This window comes from Sorghum bicolor, chromosome 2 (assembly GCF_000003195.3).
Source record: "Sorghum bicolor cultivar BTx623 chromosome 2, Sorghum_bicolor_NCBIv3, whole genome shotgun sequence".
Classification (NCBI taxonomy): domain Eukaryota; kingdom Viridiplantae; phylum Streptophyta; class Magnoliopsida; order Poales; family Poaceae; genus Sorghum; species Sorghum bicolor.
Genome location: NC_012871.2, coordinates 37,184,823 through 37,204,585, shown reverse-complemented (window position 1 = coordinate 37,204,585; position 19,763 = coordinate 37,184,823). Strand labels below are relative to the sequence as shown.

The 19,763-nt window shown below is 41.5% G+C and overlaps 1 pseudogene; it reads right to left on the bottom strand.

The window, feature by feature from the left end:
* The window catches only part of LOC110432677, a 56,235-nt pseudogene continuing 40,255 nt past the window's right edge, over positions 3,784-19,763 (bottom strand).

The following is a 19,763-nucleotide window of genomic DNA, read 5'->3' as shown; positions in this document are numbered from 1 at the left end:
TAATATCTGGGGTAAACATTTAAAACATTCTCTTTATAATTGCAGGGTGTTAAAAATTCCACTGTGTACCATAGTCAGGGAAGTATATGGTTAAGAGTAAAGATCCTTTCTTCTCAATCCTGTCACTTGGAGTTTTTGTATATTTTTGAAAGAAAATTAGCATACCTTTTTATCCTCATAGGTTCTCTCAGATCACTCATTATCTTTTATATATATATCTCACTGAGGCTGTTTTAATTTTTGCAAAAATTCTCAAGCATACTTACTTTGCATTTATTGCCTGATCAAAACGGGATCCGAGGAGGGGAATGTCATACTCTTAGATCAAAGACTTTAGAAATTAAAAACTTTGTCAACTCTTGCTGGCATATTGCTTATTAGAGGGACCATGGGCTATCATTTTTTTTCTCTCTTTTTTTTAAGTGGATACCGAGGTACCCCTAATTCTACTGCCGGACACTTGTCCATTTTTTTTTCTGCGAGGTTGTCGAGCACTTGCTCCTTTTTATTTCCTCGAAATATCTTCTATTTTTGCATAGCCCATGCCTCTAATGCAATAATACTTCGGAAGAGTGAATCTTACTGAAATAATGTCTTGATCTTGGGAGCATGATAAATCTCTCAACAAGGGTCTAACTCATTTTGAACAAACTCAATACAGAGCAGATAGCTTTTATAATCATAATTAATATTTCAGTCTTATCAGGCATATAAAACACTGAGGATGGTAGCTAGAAATTTGAATATTTTGAAATAAGTTCTCCAAGTAACAATGATATCAAGAATAAGAAACTCATACTCTACCATCACATATTCCATATTGACTTAAGTAACACAGGGTTTTAAAATGATTCCCAATAATTGCAAGTTTTCAGGAAATATCACAGATTGAGATTAATCATGATTAGAAATATTTTAATCTTTTTAATTTATCATGTCGGAAACAATATTCTGCATAATCCAAAATAAATGTATGTGTAAAGTAAAGTGTGCAGAGTGTGTACCTGAGTGGTGGAGTGGTGTAATCGGAGTGTGGTTGGCATGTCGAGGGATCTCCCCCATACTTGTTTTCTGCTTTCTTGCACAAAAATAAAGTAGAGACACACAAGACATAATAATAATAGTAATACTCTTTATTGATCTTGAGGCATTTATTACAAAAAACTGATAACAAACTGATAGCAAACTGATAATAATAGTAAACTGATGATAATAGTAAACCTAAACCGAATTTAAAGATAAATGACTAAGATGCATTGCCTTAAGGTCTAATCTAGATAACTTAGCGGCGCTCTAATTCCTTGATCTTCTTGTTGGCACTGGCAAGATCCTGCCTCAGGCCTAGTATAATGGTGTTGTGGTTAGAGAGCTGCCTAGTGAGGGAATTAATCGAGGACTAGAGATCTATAATAATTCTATCTAGCCTGCGAACTTCCTCATCAATATCCATTATAGTCTTGCGACGCTTGGGAGGTGTCTCAAAAGCATTGAGAGAGTGCTTCGGGGCTGCCTTTGGAGGGATGAAACGGACTTTGGCTGCTCTAATCCCTTCAAAGTAAGGCCTTTCCTCCTCCGTAGTGTAGCGAACGCTGCTGATCTCGCCGCTCCGGTTGGTCTTGACTCCAACGACCCTCTCATTGGGTCTAGGTGGAAGGATCCTTGTGCCGACTGGCACCTTGATAGTGGTCTTCGTTTTGGATGATGATCCTTTGAGGAGTAGGGGTTGTGGTGGTGCGGTGAGAACTGGTTGAGCATGGTAAGATTGGGCAGAGCTACGTTGACGTAATGGCATGGCTTCTAGCTGACGCTCTGTGTTGGCTGGGACGAGAGCACGGGCATCGAGGTCTTCCACTGGCTCCATGTTGAGGTTGAAGGGGACGACTTCCCAATCGTCGTGGTACTTGTCGGCCATTGGAGTAGCAAGGAACTAATAAAATTTTAATTGAAGGAGAGCTAATCAAGCTCTAATTGAAGGAGAGAAAGCTTGGTGGCTTGGTGTTTGAAAACTGAGGTCAGGGGTCTGTTTATATAGGGGTCAAAAGGATGCCTCTATGGGTTGTTCGGGTTACTCCCGTCGATGTGCGTGAGAAACTTTCCGTCCGAGGGATTATTCGAATTACCATAAGTGCATTTTCCATAACAGAGAAAGTCGGGACCGAGGGGGAACAGGGGCAGGGCGCCCGCCCACTTGACCTGGGCGCCCGCCCTCTCTCTGGCCCCTCTGTGGGCCCACTTCTCCGAGCGTGTTTCTAGATGCGAAATTATTTAGAAAAATATATATATGACCCAAAACCATCAGACCAAAAGTGTCGGGCTCTAATTCTCCATGGGAAGGTAAAAATGGACTACGTCTATTTCTTCAAATTCTTCATTGGGCTCTAAAAATAATTTAAGACGTTGACCATTTACCTTGAATAACGTACCTTCGCTATTTTGAAGTGTGATAGCTCCGTGGGATGATGAATTGATTACCTTGAATGGTCCTTCCCATTTGCTCCGGAGTTTTCCATGCCCGAAAAGCTTTACCCTGGAATTAAAAAGTAATACCTTATCTCCGGGTGTGAACTCGTTCTTCTTGATTCTCTTGTCATGCCACCTTTTGACTCTTTCTTTGTAGATCTTTGAATTGTGATATGCCTTCTCTCGCCATTCTTCCAATTCTGATAGTTGCATTTTTCTATAATCTCCAGCAACATCTAGGTCCATATTCCATCTCTTTATGGCCCAGTGTGCTTTGAACTCTAGTTCAACAGGTAGATGGCAAGTCTTCCCGTATACCAATTGGTATGGAGACATTCCGATTGGGGTCTTGTATGCTGTCCGGTATGCCCAGAGTGCATCGGGTAACTTGTCTTTCCACGCCGTTCCCATTTCATTTACTGTCTTCTGAAGAATATTCTTGATTTGTTTGTTGGAAGTCTCTGCTTGGCCACTTGTCTGAGGATGATAAGGAGTAGCGACGTTGTGACGGATTCCATGTCTTGATAGGTATTGCTTGAAGCGTTTGTCGATGAAGTGTGCTCCTCCATCGCTTATCACTACTCTGGGAACTCCAAACCTTGGAAATATGATTTCTTCAAACATCCTCTTTGAACTGACGTTGTCGGCATGCTTGCACGGTAATGCTTCTACCCACTTGGAGACATAATAAACTGCCACCAAAATGTACTCACACTTCTTTGATGGAGGAAATGGACCCATGTAGTCTATTCCCCAGACATCAAAGAGCTCAATCTGAAGGTTGTTGGTGAGTGGCATTGCATCCCTTGTATTTATGTTTCCGTGTCTTTGACATGGCCCACATCTTCTGATATATTGCTTCGTGTCTTCATACATTGTAGGCCAATAGAATCCACACTGCCAGATCTTTGAATGTGTACGGAATGCTCCATAGTGACCTCCATATGGTGATGAATGACATCTGTCGATGATCTTCCATCCTTCCTCAGTGGTCACACATCTCCTGAGTAAGCCATCAGAGCACACTCGGAAGAGGTATGGCTCATCCCATATATGTGAACGACTTTCTTGAATAAGCTTCTTCTTGTTTGCTCCTGGTGGTACATACCCTGAAACTATAAAATTAACAATATCTGCATACCAGGGGTCAGACCTGTTAATCCCGTAGAGCATGTCGTCCCGGAGTGAATCATTGATGGGGGTTTCCTGTGGACTCTTAAAATACATTCTAGACAAGTGATCAGCAACAGAATTTTCTACTCCTTTTTTATCTTTTATTTCTAAGTCAAATTCTTGGAGTAATAAAATCCATCTAATCAGGCGAGGTTTAGCATCTTTTTTAGTGAGCAAATATTTTAATGCAGCATGATCAGTGTAAACAATTATTTTAGCTCCAACTAAATAAGATCTAAATTTATCTATGGCAAAGACAACAGCCAGAAGCTCTTTTTCAGTGGTTGCATAATTAAGTTGAGCTCCTGTCAAAGTTTTACTGGCATAAGCAATTGCATGATGCTTCTTATCTTTAGTTTGTCCCAATACTGCCCCCACAGCGTAATCACTAGCATCACACATAATTTCAAAAGGCAACGACCAATCAGGGGGTTGAATGATTGGTGCAGAGATGAGTGCTTTCTTTAATAAATTGAAAGATGTTAGACATGCATCATCAAATTCGAAAGGAGCATCCTTGGCTAGCAAAAGAGTAAGTGGTCTAGCAATAAATGAAAAATCTTTTATGAATCTATGATAAAAACCAGCATGGCCAAGAAAGCTTCGAATTCCTTTTATATTCACAGGTGGAGGTAGTTGTTCAATTACTTCAATTTTAGCTTTGTCTACCTCAATACCTCTTTCAGACACTAAGTGTCCTAGCACTATTCCTTCTCTAACCATAAAATGACATTTTTCCCAATTAAGGATTAAGTGCTTTTCTTCACATCTTTGCAAAACCTTGTCTAAGTTTTCAAGACAACTATCAAAAGTTTTTCCATAAACAGAGAAATCATCCATGAAAACTTCCATAATCTCTTCAATCATATCAGAAAATATAGACATCATGCATCTTTGAAAAGAAGCTGGTGCATTACATAACCCAAAAGACATTCTACGGTAAGCATAAGTTCCATAAGGGCATGTAAAAGTGGTTTTGCTTTGATCATCGGGATGGATCGGGATTTGATGATACCCTGAATATCCATCTAAGAAACAGAAGAACGAATGGTTTGCTAACCGCTCTAGCATCTCATCTATGAAAGGTAAAGGAAAGTGATCCTTTCTTGTGGCTTTGTTTAGTTTTATATAGTCTATGCACATCCGCCATCCTGTGACGGTGCGTTGCGGAATTAGCTCGTTCTTTTCATTCATAATAACTGTCATGCCTCCCTTTTTAGGCACAACTTGTACTGGGCTTACCCACTCACTGTGCGGCACAGGATATATAATCCCTGCATGCAGCAACTTTATAACTTCCTTTTTAACTACCTCTCTCATAGTGTTGTTAAGTCTACGTTGGGGTTCTCGAGAGGGTGTAACAGAAGGATCTGTTGGAATACGATGGGTACAAATCATAGGACTGATTCCTGTAAGATCTTGAAGTGAGTAGCCGAAAACTGATTGATGTTTCTCAAGAATGGTCATTAATCGTAGAGTTTGATCCTGAGTGAGTTTATCGCTAATGATCACAGGGAACTCTGGATTATTGTTTAGGAAAGCATAGGTAAGACCGGGTGGTAAGGTTTTAAGTTCTATGGGGGGTCTAGGTGTTTCTGCGAACTCGTCTAAGGGTTCAGGCTCAGAAGGTTCGTCTTCTTCTTCTGTGAAGAAAGGAGTTTCGTCTTCTAAGTCTGGTTCATCTAAAAGCTCTAGAGATGCAACCTTTACTTCCTCCATAGGATCAGGCAAAAGATATGACTCGGCCTTATTGTTTAAGGAGTGTGAAATTATCATTGGGAATTGAAAAATTTTTCCAAAAGAAATGTGTAGCTTTCCAGTATGACCTTCATAAAGGAGTCTTCTAAAAGGTTGTCCTATCAATAGGTCGACGTCCCATGTATCAAAGATATAGAAGTTCAAATGAACCATGGAGCCTTCTACCGTAAGAGGCAGGACATTAATAATTCCAAGACTGGGGACTAATCGTCCCGAAGATTCCTTTATGACCTTTGTTGTGGGGGTTAAGACAAGATTTTTAAATAGTTTAAGTGCAAAGGATTCAGACATAATGTTGATCCCCACAACAGGATTATAGAGAGCATTAAATCGATCAGAATTATAAGCACAGCGTATAGTTATAGAGGGTGTGTCCAATCGGATCACATCAGAGGAAAGCTCTGATTCCTCCAACCATTCGCTACTCATTACTGAGATAAGCTCTCTCAATTGATATTCACTTGGTAAATAAATGCTAAACTGGCCGTTTTGGGGTTTGTCAATAGAATGGTAGTTTGTAATATTTCCAAAATCAGCAAAAAGATCGGATTCTATATCCAGCATGAAGTCCGGTAGTGGAATTTCTTCCTCTTGTGGCTCAGAACTTGGGATAGCTAAAGTAGATGAAGAATTTGGCAGAGTGTCTACTTCGGCTTCGTAGGTTTCATCATGAAGGGTATTATCCATCTCAGCTTCTAGGATTCTATCTAGGATCACTCTTGCTTCATCAGCAGGGATGCGAAAGAAAGAACCTCTAGACATTGTGTGTAGCATTTGTTTGTGATTTTTATGAAGACCTCGGAAAAAATGAAATAAAAGAACAGGGTCTTCAAGATTAAGGTTTGGACCAGATTCTAAAAGATCAGAAAAACGTTTCCAGGATTTTCCCAAAGTTTCATTATCTTTTTGTTTAAAAGATAGGACTTCGAGTCTAAGGTCAGCTATACGGTCAAGGGAATAAAAATCTAGACACAAGTTGGCTCGTAAAACTCCCCATTCACCTTGTTGTTGACTTACCTTCTGACTGTACCATTGTCTAGCTTCTCCCCTTAAAGGAAAAGGAAAAAGCTTCCAACGTAAAGTCTTATCAGAAATGCCTTCAATGCGAAGACAATCACATGTTTGCTCAAAATCTCTAATATGAAGGTAAGGGTTTTCGTCTTCCTTTCCTGAAAAAGATAGGTTTTGAATCATGGCAATCAACCTAGAACTTAACTTATACTGGGGTGTTTGGATAGGCTGTGATGATTCCCATGGTAAAAGGTCAGTTGCTAAAGGGATTGCAGACTCATGGATCGATTTAGAATTTTGGTTTTCCATAAGGTAAGAGTGAAGAAAAATAAATAAAGAATATAAAAGATAAGAAAAGATAAAAGTATAGATACAAGCTAATAGCAAGACACAGGTTATCTCACAAACCGTCTTTCTCCCCGGCAACGGCGCCAGAAATGCTTGTTGATATTTGGGAATGCAATAAGGAATTGATCCGCAAGCGCAAGGATATCGGTGAGCACTTCACCCAGGAAATTATCCAGAGTATCGTATTTATTTTTTTACCACTAGGAGAAAGAGTGCATCTGACTAACCGGTCTATTACTACTAACCTTTAGGCACAAAGAATGTCTTTCGATGTGAGTGATAAATAGAGAAGACTGCAACCGTAGTCTCCTTCTAACCTTGGTAAGGATGATCTATTGTTCTAATGGGGAGGCTAACGGAATCTAGACAACACAAAGGATGTTCGACCCACACCTATAAACCCTATCCTTCCTGCTAACGAGATGTGATCTACAAAGGTAGCTCGGAAATGTCACGTTCCTCACTACTACCACGGTCCAGCTAGTCAGGGAATATCTATGAGTACCCCAGCCTAAACACCACGTTTACGCCAGCAATGATTACTCTAAACTCTACGCGAAGAGATTAAAGTAAACTCATAAACCATAAGAACAATAAAACAAGAACTTACTAGAATTTAGAAGTCGAATTACTGAAGAATCCTAGGAGCAAGCTTCGGGTTAGGAGAACTTGATCCCGCAGGTACAAGCTTGGAGTAGACACCGACAAGCCGGGCTTCCTCCACTCTACACCTCCACTCTATCTCTCTCAATCTAGTAGAAACTAGAAGATCTATTTCTACCTTACATTGATTGCTAAGCCTAAAAAGAAATATTAATTAGAGAAGAGGTTTTCCTTCGAGGGCACCCCTCAGTCTCTATGATAATTTCTTCTTGTCCTCCAGGGACCAGGGGGGCCTTGCTTATATAGTCCTCCCCTTCTATGCGTTTTTGGGTCGATAGGCGAGGTGGTACTATGTTTTTCTTGATCCAATAGGTCGGTGGAATATCCCGAGCGAAGGAGTCCTGAATTGGCTCCAACAGGGGGGCGGGCGCCCAGGCTACCAGGGCGGGCGCCCTGGGCCTGGCCCAGCTTCGCCTCCGCTTCGGTCTCGTGGCTTCTGGAGTCTTCTAGATGATATAAAATTGCGCGGTGCGTTGATATCTCTATGTAATCCCGACATGTGGGCCTTTCTTCCTTATTTCCTGATAACCCCCTGCAGAAACAGATAAACAACAAAACTCGTGGAATTCTGTTAGATCAAACCCTAATTCTAGGTGATGGTTGCATATTGGTCCTTTCTCTTGTTTATTTGATAATTAAAATTGATACTTAAGAACCGTCAACACTTAGTACTACCTTCGTGATCCCACAGTCCTAATCATATAAGCTAAAATGTTGCACATTCAATCTTTGGAAGATATAAAAAATATAAATATAGATAGATTATCTTTCCATTAGGTCGAGCGATCTGATCTGACAAATGTTTTAAATGCCACACTCATGATCTTATTATCCATCAACTTTGTCTTGCTCACTATGCTTAAGGTTAGAGAAGAACAAATACACTTTTGGTTCTGTTGGTGTTTTTCACCAACAAGGGCCGTGCACTTGATCTCTACCTTGTCTCTATGAGCAGGACACATTTTGAGAAACATGGAGGATTTTTTAACTCCCAGATTCCACCAAGTGAAGGACTTGGATCTACGAGCACAAACACACTGAGCAAGATACTGCCAATGCCGCACCTCGAACTGCTAGACAAACGAAGATCATGGGTGACACCGTATCAAGAGGTGCAGATGTCAAGGCCCACACCTAATCAAATGATGCACCTAAAGGATGAACACGGTGAGAAGTCTTGTCCAGAAGACTTAAAACATTAGATCCTTGCCTGAGGTAAAATCGGTATTTATCCATATTTATCTTTTCCGCATTCCTTTTCCTTTTTTTATTCCATCACTTGCATTAGCATATTTACTTTTCCACATTAGCATTAGAAAAGAAAACAAAAATATTTATTTGTTGCACTGCATCATAAAATTAAAGCCCCATGTGAGTATACTTGTGGTTTAAAACCCATAGGTATATTGACTGTGGTGGCATAAAATAAATATGTTTGCATCTTACAATAAAAATATAAAAATAATAAGTGCATGATCCTGCTAAATAAAATTTATAACGAGGAATCTCAATATGATAAAGGGTAAGGGATTTTATGCTTACACTTAACCAGTTCCACAAAGCTTTGTTGTCTATTTGACCTCCACAGAATTCAAGGATCAAAGAAGACTAGCCGACGGAGGACATAATAATCGCTGTCAGGGTGCTGCTGACATTCAAATACACCTCCGTCACCTGCTAGCTACATCAGAAGAAATTACGTCAAAATCCAGCTTGGGGGGAGAGCACCCCATTTATCCAGCTAAGTGTTTCTACTCGCGTTTATACTTTACTCAAATGATAAAAAGATGCATAATCATGAAAACCCAAATAAAAATTTTGTGCTTATATATATCTTTGCTTAGTTTGCTAAATAAATAAATAAAGTGTCTAGGCCAAACTGAACATAAATGATAAACTCTTACATGGATATGATAAATAGTTGCTCTACCATGTACCTAGTTTTCAAGTTTGAGCTCTCTCTCAAGTTTAGGCATGACTGTTATAATTTAAACCTGCTCTAAACCTGAACTTGTGGGAAGAGTACTTGATCTAAAGTCTAAGTTGTTAACGGATATGATATGGGAAGGTTGAGCTGTTGTTTATCTGTTTCTTGAGATGCTAGAATTCTGGAGAATTTTATCTTTGAAAATCTTTAAAATAACACATGATGAGTTCTTGTATGATGAGAGTTTAAATTCCTACCACACTCATATATACATGCTTGCTAGACTTTGAGCCACACATTTACTTTTTACTGCTTATGAGCATTGAGTGTGGTCAAGCTGTGTAGACCCTTAGGAGCTTGTCATGCGGTTAAAATCAAGATTCACTTGCACATTCACTCATACATGCTACTTCTACTCTGGAAGTACGCATCCACATACATCCACTCAATTCCATCTCTAGATTCACCTAAAATTATTCTACTCCTATTCGGGAGAGAATAGCCAAAAATATTCTCCTATTTCTGTTTTTCCCTGTGAAATAAATGCTCGAGTTATCTTGGTTACTACCACTTGCTACATTTTAGGAGATGAGTGTTCTTAAAAAAAGAGAAAGGATACAAGGAAATAAAAAGGGGCAAGTGCCCGGAACCTCGAAGAAAAGAAAAAGTGAGACGAGATGTAAAAATGGACAAGTGTCCGACAGTAGGATTAGGGGTACAAGATACCCACCTGAGAGGAAAGAAAAAGAAAATGTAGAGCATTTCATTCTCCTCAAAGAGCTTCAAAGTGCAAGAAAGGTATGTATCCCCTCAAAAGAGCACAAGTAGAATTAGACTTTCACCATTGTTATCACCATCATCACCATACACCATTCACTCGCCACACATGCACATCTTGATTTGACTTATTGACTTGTTCTTCTGGATCCATGGTTTGACTATGCAATAAATGTCTTGTAAGCATGTATGCTTTATCTCTCACCTATGAGCTCCATATATCAAAACCTTATTAGAGTAGGGTGAGAGAGAAGGCAGTATCACTATGCCTCATACCAAAAATACCATATACTTTGAGAGAAGGCATATACCATTACTGCCTTGGTAAGGATCCAAAAATACCACAAAAGAGAGATTTGAGAGAGTCATACAAAGGAATCTCTGAGTTTTATTTGAAAATATGCAAAAACTCTAGAGCTATAGTTAATCAAAGAACAAGAGACATGGCGCTTGACTTGACCGTTCTATCTTTTAACTGCTCAAGACACAAGTGACGGTTGCAAGCCCCATGGTGAAAGGTAAAATGAGTAAGTTTTAAATCTTAACAGTTTACTCTAACTCAGAGATGAGATCTTGCTTGAACGCATGTGTACTTTTAAGGCATGAAACCACTGTAGAAACTCTCGAGTCCATCCTTGCTCAGGGACGAGCAAGAGGTAAGCTTGGGGGAGTTGTTGACGGTCCTTAAGTACCAAATATAATCATCAAATAAATAAAGACAAGGATCCAAATGCAACCAACACCTAGACTTAGGGTTTTATCTCACAGAATTCCATGAGTTTTGGTGTTTGTCTATTTCTGCATGGGGTTATTAGGAAATATGGAAGAAAGGCCCACATGTCGGGTTTACATAGAGATATTAACGTGCCGCGCAATTTTCTATCATCTAGAAGACTCCAAAAGCCACGGGAACGAACGGAAGGCCGAGCGGGCCAGGGGGCAGGGCGCCCGCTCTCCCCCCTTGGGCGCCCGCCCTGCTACAGAGACCAATCAGGTCCCGTCTCGCGGATTATGCTCCACCGACCTAAAGGATTAAGGAAAATCGTGCGATTAATGTCAGTTTGATCCGACGGCCCACGTTCACTTGAGGGGACTATATAAGCAGGCCCCTGGCCCCTAGAGGAGGGAAATCCCATTATTTATTAGCATATTTTCTAGAGAGGATTCAGAGAGAGAGGTCCCTCTAGGGATCCAACCTCATAGGGCTTAGCATCCAATGTGAGAGTAGAATTAGTTCTACTAGATTGAGAGAGATAGAGTGGAGGTGTAGATTGGAGGAAGCCCGGCCTATTGGTGTCTACTCCGAGGTTGTACCTGCGGGATCAAGTCTCCTAACATGAGGCTTGCTCCTAGGATTCTTCAGTATTTCAACTTCTAAATTCTAGTAAGTTCTTTGTTCTTATTGTTCTTTGGTTTATGAGTTGACTTTAATCTCTTCCGGTTGAGTTTAGAGTAATCATTGCTAGCGTAAACGTGGGGTTTGGGCTAGGGTACTCATAGATATCCCCTATCTAGCCGGACCGTGGTAGTAGTGAGGAACGTGACATTTCCGAGCTACCTTGTAGGCGCACATCCCGTTAGCAGGATGGGTAGGGTTTACAGGTGCGGGTCGAACATCCTTGGTGGTGTCTAGATTCCGTGAGCCTCCCCAATAGAACAATAGATCATCCTTACCAAGGTTAGAACGAGAGTGCGGTTGTAGTCTTCTCTATACATCGCTCACATCGAATCACATTGTTTGTAGCCTAAAGGGTAGTAGCAATAGATTTGGTTAGTTAGATGCACGCTTTCTCCCAGTGGTAAAAATATAAATACGATACTCTGGATAACCTCCCGGGTAAAGTGCTCACCGATATCCGTGCGCTTGCGGATCATTTTCTGATGGCGTTAACAAATATCAACACTGACCTTTTTAAACAGAAGGTGGCCAGCTTTAGGGGCTTCTCTCTTACACTTTTGAACACTTGAGACATACTTTGAGCTAGCGAATACATCCTCCACTTATATTCTTGCTTGATTGCTATTCCTAGTGAGATTAAGTGAGGTTCAAGTGCATTGCATTGAGAGTTGCATTTAGTGGCACTTGATCTTTGATTTTGCTATGGATTTCTTGCTATTCTTGGGTGTTTCTCGATATCCTAGATGGCGTGGAGTAGCGGATGTGTTGAGCCATGATTGGAGATTGTTTCGAGCCTCACTGAGTGATTTATAAGGGGTTCTTGAGCCTTCTCCACAGGAGATCGCAATTGGCTACTCTAGTGAATTGCTCGTGGCTTAGAGGATCCCCACTTTGTGAGTGGATGTGCGGCACCCACTGAGGGTTTGGATTTGCATTGTTAATTAGCTCGTGATCCATTAAGTGGGTGTATCGCCATAACGAGGACTAGCTTGCCGAGAAGCAAGTGAACCTCAGTAAAAAATATTGTGTCATCTCTTGCCAAGGCTTCTCTCTTGTGATTGTGATTGTGAGTAATTGATTGGATATATCTCTACTCTACAACATCGGTATAATAATCACTCCCCACTCCTTACTCACTTGCATACCTTGCTAGTTGTTTAGCTTATGTAGCTTAGTCTTCTTGTTTAGGAGTGTAGCTTACCCTTAGTTGTAGTTGTTGTGACTTAGTGTTTAGCTTTATTGCTGGACTTGTGTAGGTAGCTTGCATAGCGTAGTCGTGCTAGTGCTAGAATAGCTTCACCTTGTGTTTTACTAACACACTTGCTTAGTGAAGTTTGTAGAATTTCAAATAGACTATTCACCCCCTCCCCCTCTAGCCTTTTAGACCTTTCAACGCGGTGGGTGACGATGACGATGGTGACGGTGGAGACCTGGGCGTGGTTGTCCTCCTGCTCAAGCAGCACGACTAGAAGCAACAATAGCCATCTAGCTGGCTTCCATGGGGCTCTTCTCAACTTAGTGGTGTCCTAGGAAGCATTGAGAGACAGGGATCGGGAGGTGATGGCAATAAGTGACAACGGCATTATAGGATTGGTGGGTGGCTTGGGGGAGATGTTTTTTATGGAGAGAAAAAACTTTATAGAAGGGAGAGATCACAGGCAACAGGCGGGCACGACCACCAGCGGGCGCGCGATGGTGCGACCAAGCCGGCACAGGCAGCAGGCAAATGTGGCCACCGGCAATGTTGGGGATCGCAAGGATCATGAGCAGGGAGGAAAGGAATTTTTGTTTCCTAATACGGGTCACGTAGAAGATCACACATCGCAAGCAGGTGTTGGTACCCCTTATCTTATAATTGTAAACATCATTTTAACAAATAAAATAAATATATGGTAGGGCTTTGAACTAAACTTTCCACAAGTTTTGTTGCAATATCAATTTTAGGTATGACACACGGAAAGGCGCAAAAGACACGAGAAAGCGCACTTCAAGAAAGCGTATTCAGAAAAGGCGCAAATCAAAGATAAATGGAAAAGCCCACCAAAACACCGAACTGGATCCATACGTAACCACGGGAAGGATCAGGGCCCAGAGACGAACCGACCACTCGAAGGTGGTGGCCAGGAGGGCCCACCAGTGGTGCGGCCGCACCCTGGTGCGGGCACAGCCCCCATGGCGGCAACTCGGTCCCACCTTTTTCAGGCGGTTGCATGGTGGAATGCATAGGACGGTTTCACCTCCTACCAAATTTAGATCGCCATGAACCGTCTTTGTTGGGCTATAAATAGATGGCTCCACACCATTCAACACACACACCATCATTTGGAGCAATAGACCTCACATCTCAACACTTGTTCTTTAGTTTAGATTCAGTAGTAGAGCAAGGCAAAGCTGGCAAGGAGAGCTTCTCTCCTTGGAGGATCTTAGAGCTTCTTGGTATGAATACAATTCAGTTCTCCTCCATGAGCAAGTTCTTATCTTATTTATATGATTATGCAATTGAATTAGAGTATAGTTGTGTTCATATCTTGTTCATAGTATATAAACTAGTTCTTAGTTCTTATGCTATGTTCTTGATGTGTTCATCCTTGTTCTTCATCGTTCATCGAATTAGTATGAATAGACAAAGGATTAAGATTGGGGTAATGGTTCGTTGGGCTGTGATGGCCACTCTTAGCCGAGCCTGTCAATCCGAAGGGTTGGGGTCCCAGGAGGCTAGGAGGCGTTTCCAATTACACGGGCGAGGTGCTCGGGTATGCAGAGATCAGCGGATGTGTGGGCATCTTTCGGGTAGAGGGGTAGGTAGCAGGGTAGTGACAGCCTTGTCATCTGTGGTATTCCCCCACGATCAGGTATTCCGGTAGGAGTTCTGTAAAGTCCCTATCGGCTGGATGTCCAGCCGCGGGAATCTCCCCAGAGCCTTAGACTTAGTTCTAACTCTAGTTATATTGATTAGATGTTCGACTAACAATTCTTTGCATAGTTATATAAGATCAATGCCGGCTCAAGTAGTTGTTCTTTATTTCTTTTATTTCCTTATTTTCTCTTTATTCCCTGAGGTTGTGTCCATTATCCATATTTTAAGAGCCTGCCATGACCCCTGATTAGACTATGTCTACCTATGCATCTCCATAAGTGATCATGCTACAAACCAAGCTAGATGCATTTGTTACGCCCTCCTACGAGATTAAATACGATAACCCTTGAATACTCATAGGTTGAAATGCTACAATGGTAGTTCTGTTCAATTGTAGTTTTATTCTTTATATTCATGAACTATTGATTGGCGTACCTAAGTATTGTTACTTAAGATTGTAAACTCTGTGCATTTATCTGGCGCCTGTTGACGGTCCTTAAGTATCAAATTTAATTATCAAATAAACAAAGAAAAGGATCCAAATGAAATCAACATCTAGACTTAGGGTTTTATCTGACAGAATTCCACGAGTTTTGGTGTTCGTCTATTTCTGCAGGGGGTTATCAGGAAATACGGAAGAAAGGCCCACACGTCGGGATTACATAGAGATATTAACGTGTCGCGCAATTATCTTACATCTAGAAGACTCTAGAAGACACGGGAACGAAGCGGAGTCAAAACGGAGCCTGGCCCAGGGCGCCCTCCCTAGGGACCAGGGCGCCCGCCCCCTGTTGGAGTCCAATCAGGACTCTCTTTCGGGATTATGCTCCACCGACCTAAAGGATCAAGGATAACCGTTCAATCAATGTCGGTTTGATCTGACGGCCGATATTCACTTGGAAGGACTATAAAACCAGACCCCCTAGCCCCTGGAGGAGAGGACCTCTCAACCCTAATTCATTATTCATCAAGGGAGAAGAAGCCTCTAATCAAGCCTAGAGCCACCACATCAATTAGATATCTAGATTAGCATAGCTACATAGGATTAGAACTAGAATGAGTCAATCTTCGATTGGTTTCTGGATCTGTCAAGAGGATTCTTGGTAATTCTCTATTTTTCTTCAATTGTTCATCTTTGTTCTTCATATTATGAATATGACTTTGTTCTACTTCAATATATTGATTATGACTTTGCTCTACTTGTTTATATTCACAATTATATTGTCCTTAGTTTATCATAGTTATATACTTGGCTTAGTTAGATTGGAATTATATACATTTTTAGGATCGTATAGCGTTTATCCATCGGATCCATGGGTAAATGATAGATATTGTGTAAGCGTGGTGCTTATACCGTATTTTTCTGTTGTACCCAATATGCCAGATCGTGGGGTAGTTCGTGGTAGTGACAGCTCCATTGATTCTTATATAGTCCCCCTCTCGTGTATAGGGCTGGCAAAGCAACATTATTACAGGAGAGTGATTGCGATGTTTCTCATATTCCTTGATAATATCACTATGCATGGGCGTAGTCCTGTCTTACAATGATTGCTAAGTACAATTGCACTAACTATGATAATGCTAGACTGTATAGTTGAGAATAACTTAGGAAATATTCTTGTAGTTCGCCCTAATACCATGCTAATGACTTGCTAGAATATCTAATTGAGGTGCTTATCAAATTTATATGTGGCTAAGTTATGCTGATCAGATTAATTATCTTTGTCACTATTCATTACTTTATATATCCTTTATGTGACACTTATCCCTGTATGAAAGATATAGATAAATGTTCTCAATTATATATATAATGATAGATACTCGATCTTATATTCCATTCTATAATCAACATTGATGATTACTAATCCCTTTCCGGTGGTAAAAATATAAATAACGATACCTGTAATACTTCCCGGTTAAAATGCTACATCGGTATTAATCTATGCGCTTGCAGATCCCATTTATTATTTATTTAGATGAGCAATTGCATATTTCTATACCGTGTCTCTCATGTCATGCTGGGGATGACAACTTGGCTTAAGTGGTATGAGGGATAGGTTTGGCATTTTTGGCGTCATTATCAGAATTAGAAAACTAAGTCTACTTTTGGTAATGACGTTAAGAATACCCAACAGCGCCGTGCTACAACTTTGCATATCGTAAGTAAGGATGGTTAGGATGGCCAATCTGACATTCCTAATTATTGTTACCATACTGCACTGCTAAGGCCGGCGCCATTAAAGGCCTTGGGTTATATCTCTGACGTAACGATAGTTATGGTATACCAACACCCGACATTTTTGGTGCCATTGCTAATGATGGATTTATAGTCTATCTTTAGTAGTGACGCTAAGAAATGCCAACAGCAGGCAGATGGACAAAAGAATTGTTGCACCAAAAAATGTCCATTTTTTATTCTTTTTACTTGTAGGAGATATAATGTATGTGTGTATATATATACATATATTATATAATGTATGTGACGCTAATATATGTGACGCTAAGAAATGCCAACAAGCATTTCTGGCGTCGTTGCCGGGGAGGGCAAAGAACAATGCAAACATCTAGCTTTGGCATTTAGCATTGATTACAAAATAAGCATTGGTAGCCATAGTTTAAGCAGGCCAATCTTTGCTGTTTTCTTCCTATTTTTATTGGAATGAAAACAGGATAGTGTATGAGCGGTTTCAACTTGCCGGCAAACTTCAACAGCAATCCGGAGGCACTCCTAAGGAAGAAAAGGACTCGTGCCGTTTCTTCCTCTGCCACACCGCCGACAGTCGAACCAATCACCCCCGCACCATCCGTTTCAACCACCATGGCCAGGTCACTCCGCGACTATTCCACCCCCGTTGTTGCCAACGTACCCGTTGGGCCCACAGTCAACACTAGGAATGGAAACTTCGAGCTTCGCACTGGCCTACTCACGATGGTGCAGGCAAACCAGTTCTGTGGTTTGCCAAGTGAGGACGCAAACGCACATCTACAGAACTTCCTTGAGCTGTGCGAAACCATCATCATCAAGGATGTCGCACCTGAAAGCGTCAAGCTCCGCTTGTCTTCCTTTTCCCTCTCAGGGAAGGCGAACCAATGGTTCTACCAGAGCAAGGAAGTTGTCAACACATGGGACAAATATGTCGTGGTGTTCCTCGTGAAATTTTTCCCCATGAGCAAAACAATTTCTTTGAGGGGAAAGATATCAAACTTCCAGCAGACTTCACTCGAATCCATTCTTGACGCTTGGGAAAGGCTCTAGGAGTACATCCGGGCCTGCCCCCACCACAGGATGGAAGATTGGCTCATGCTTCAGAATTTCTACGAGGGGCTCACGCCCATGTCTAAGGGGCACGTCGATGCCACTGTTGGAGGCGCATTCCTCTCCCTGACCATCGAGAATGCTGCAGCACTAATTGAGAAGATGGTAGCCAACCAGAGTTGGGGAGAGGGACGCAAAACACAAAAAGGCATGCATACCGTGAAGGAGACGGATCTGCTTGCCGCAAAAATAGACCTACTAATGAAGAGATTGGACACATAGGCCACTGATCCTACCACCAGCACTGTCCAAGCCATCGACTCACGCATGACGTGCGAGGAATATGGGAATGTTGGCTACATGGGGATCAATTGCCCTGGAACCCAGGAGGACGCATCGTTCATCAACAACGGGTTCCGCCAACAACACCAAGGTAATGGGTGGAACAACCAGAACCGCTCCCAAGGTAATTACTCCAATTTTAATTCCTCCCAGCCTTCGCTGAAAGATCTTGTGCTAGGTCAGGCCAAAATCAATGAAAATATTGTTAAAAAGCTTTCCAAAAACGATCAAATGTTTGTCAACATAAATACAAAGGTTGATAGCTTGACCCTTTCTGTTAGAGATCAGCTAGCTTTTAATAAGAAGATCGAGTTAAAAGTAGCTCAGCTTGCTTCTACCGCTAAAGCTGTTGTTTCTCCTGATTCTGTGGAAAATGTAAATGCGGTGAGCACGAGAGGGGGTAAGACCACTTGTGATCCTCGTTATCCTAACCAAAAGACAGGAAGGGCGCCACGGCAACAGGAGGAAACATAGGCAGAAGGGCCGGCTCAACCATCACAAGAATCCATGGAAGACGAGCCGACCCCAAACAACTATGGGGACACCATGATGCTACCCTTTCCTACAAGAGAAAGGAGGAAGAAGAAGGACAGAAATGAATAGTTCCTCCGCTTCGTGGAAATGGTCAAAAAGACGCATGTCAGTGTACCGTTGATGGATGTCTAGCATATTCCGTCCTACTCCAAGTTCATCAAGGACATCATCAACAAGAAGCGACCATTGCCGTCCACTGAAGTTGTCAAGCAGACAGAAGAATGTAGCACAGCTATACACAATGAGCTGCCCGAGAAAAAACAGGATCCTGGGTGCCCCACAATCTCTTGCTCAATTGGGGCCCAGCAATTCGACCATGCCCTATGTGATTTGGGGGCGAGTGTGAGCGTCATGCCGAAATCAGTCTTTGACAGGATGAATTTCACCAACTTGGAGCCAACCACCATGACACTCCAGTTGGCAGACTTGTCAGTCCGGTACTAGGCAAGGATTGCTCAAGATATCCCTGTCAAGATCAGAGCATACTATGTTCTAGTGGATTTTTTGGTGCTCAACATGGAGCTCACTAAAGAAACACCACTAATCCTAGGAAGACCATTCTTGAGTACAACAGGAGCACAGATTGATGTTGGGGCTAGAGAAATCCACTTCAACATTAATGGCCAAGAAGAGAAGTTCGAGTTCAGGCCATGCCGTCAACAAGAGTGTAACATGATACGCATCCTCTATGGGCCAAACCCCTAAGGCATCAGGCAGGTTGAGATCCAGCCTCAACTTATTAAAAATACAAAAATATCTAAGAAAAATCTGGAGCCAAAAGAAAAGGCGGCTCGTAAGAAAAATAATAAGGAACATAAAAAGAAAATAGCTCCTAAAAAGAATGAAAAGAGGGATGAAGTCCCCAAGCCTTCACAACAGAAGTAGGTGTGGAAACCAAAGCAGAAGGTTGAACAAACTTCCACACCTCCAAAGGTGATACTACTAAAGTGGACGCCCAAGCAGGTGCAACCGTCTACTCCTCCCAAGACGGATGTGCCATCATCAAGCAAGAAGTAATGGCAGAAGAATCTCGCTCAACGGACTATAAAGATGAGCCCTCGCCGAAGGTAAATCGGTAAGTTATCCCTATGTAAGTTTTTACTTATAAATATATATATATATATATATATTCTTTTTACTTATTTATTTATTTTGAACAAATTCTTTCTATTTATGTTTTGAATAAATGGTGCATTTGTTGTATTTATGAGTAGTCCTTTATTGCCCCTATGATCTTTTCTTCATTTTTTGAATCTTT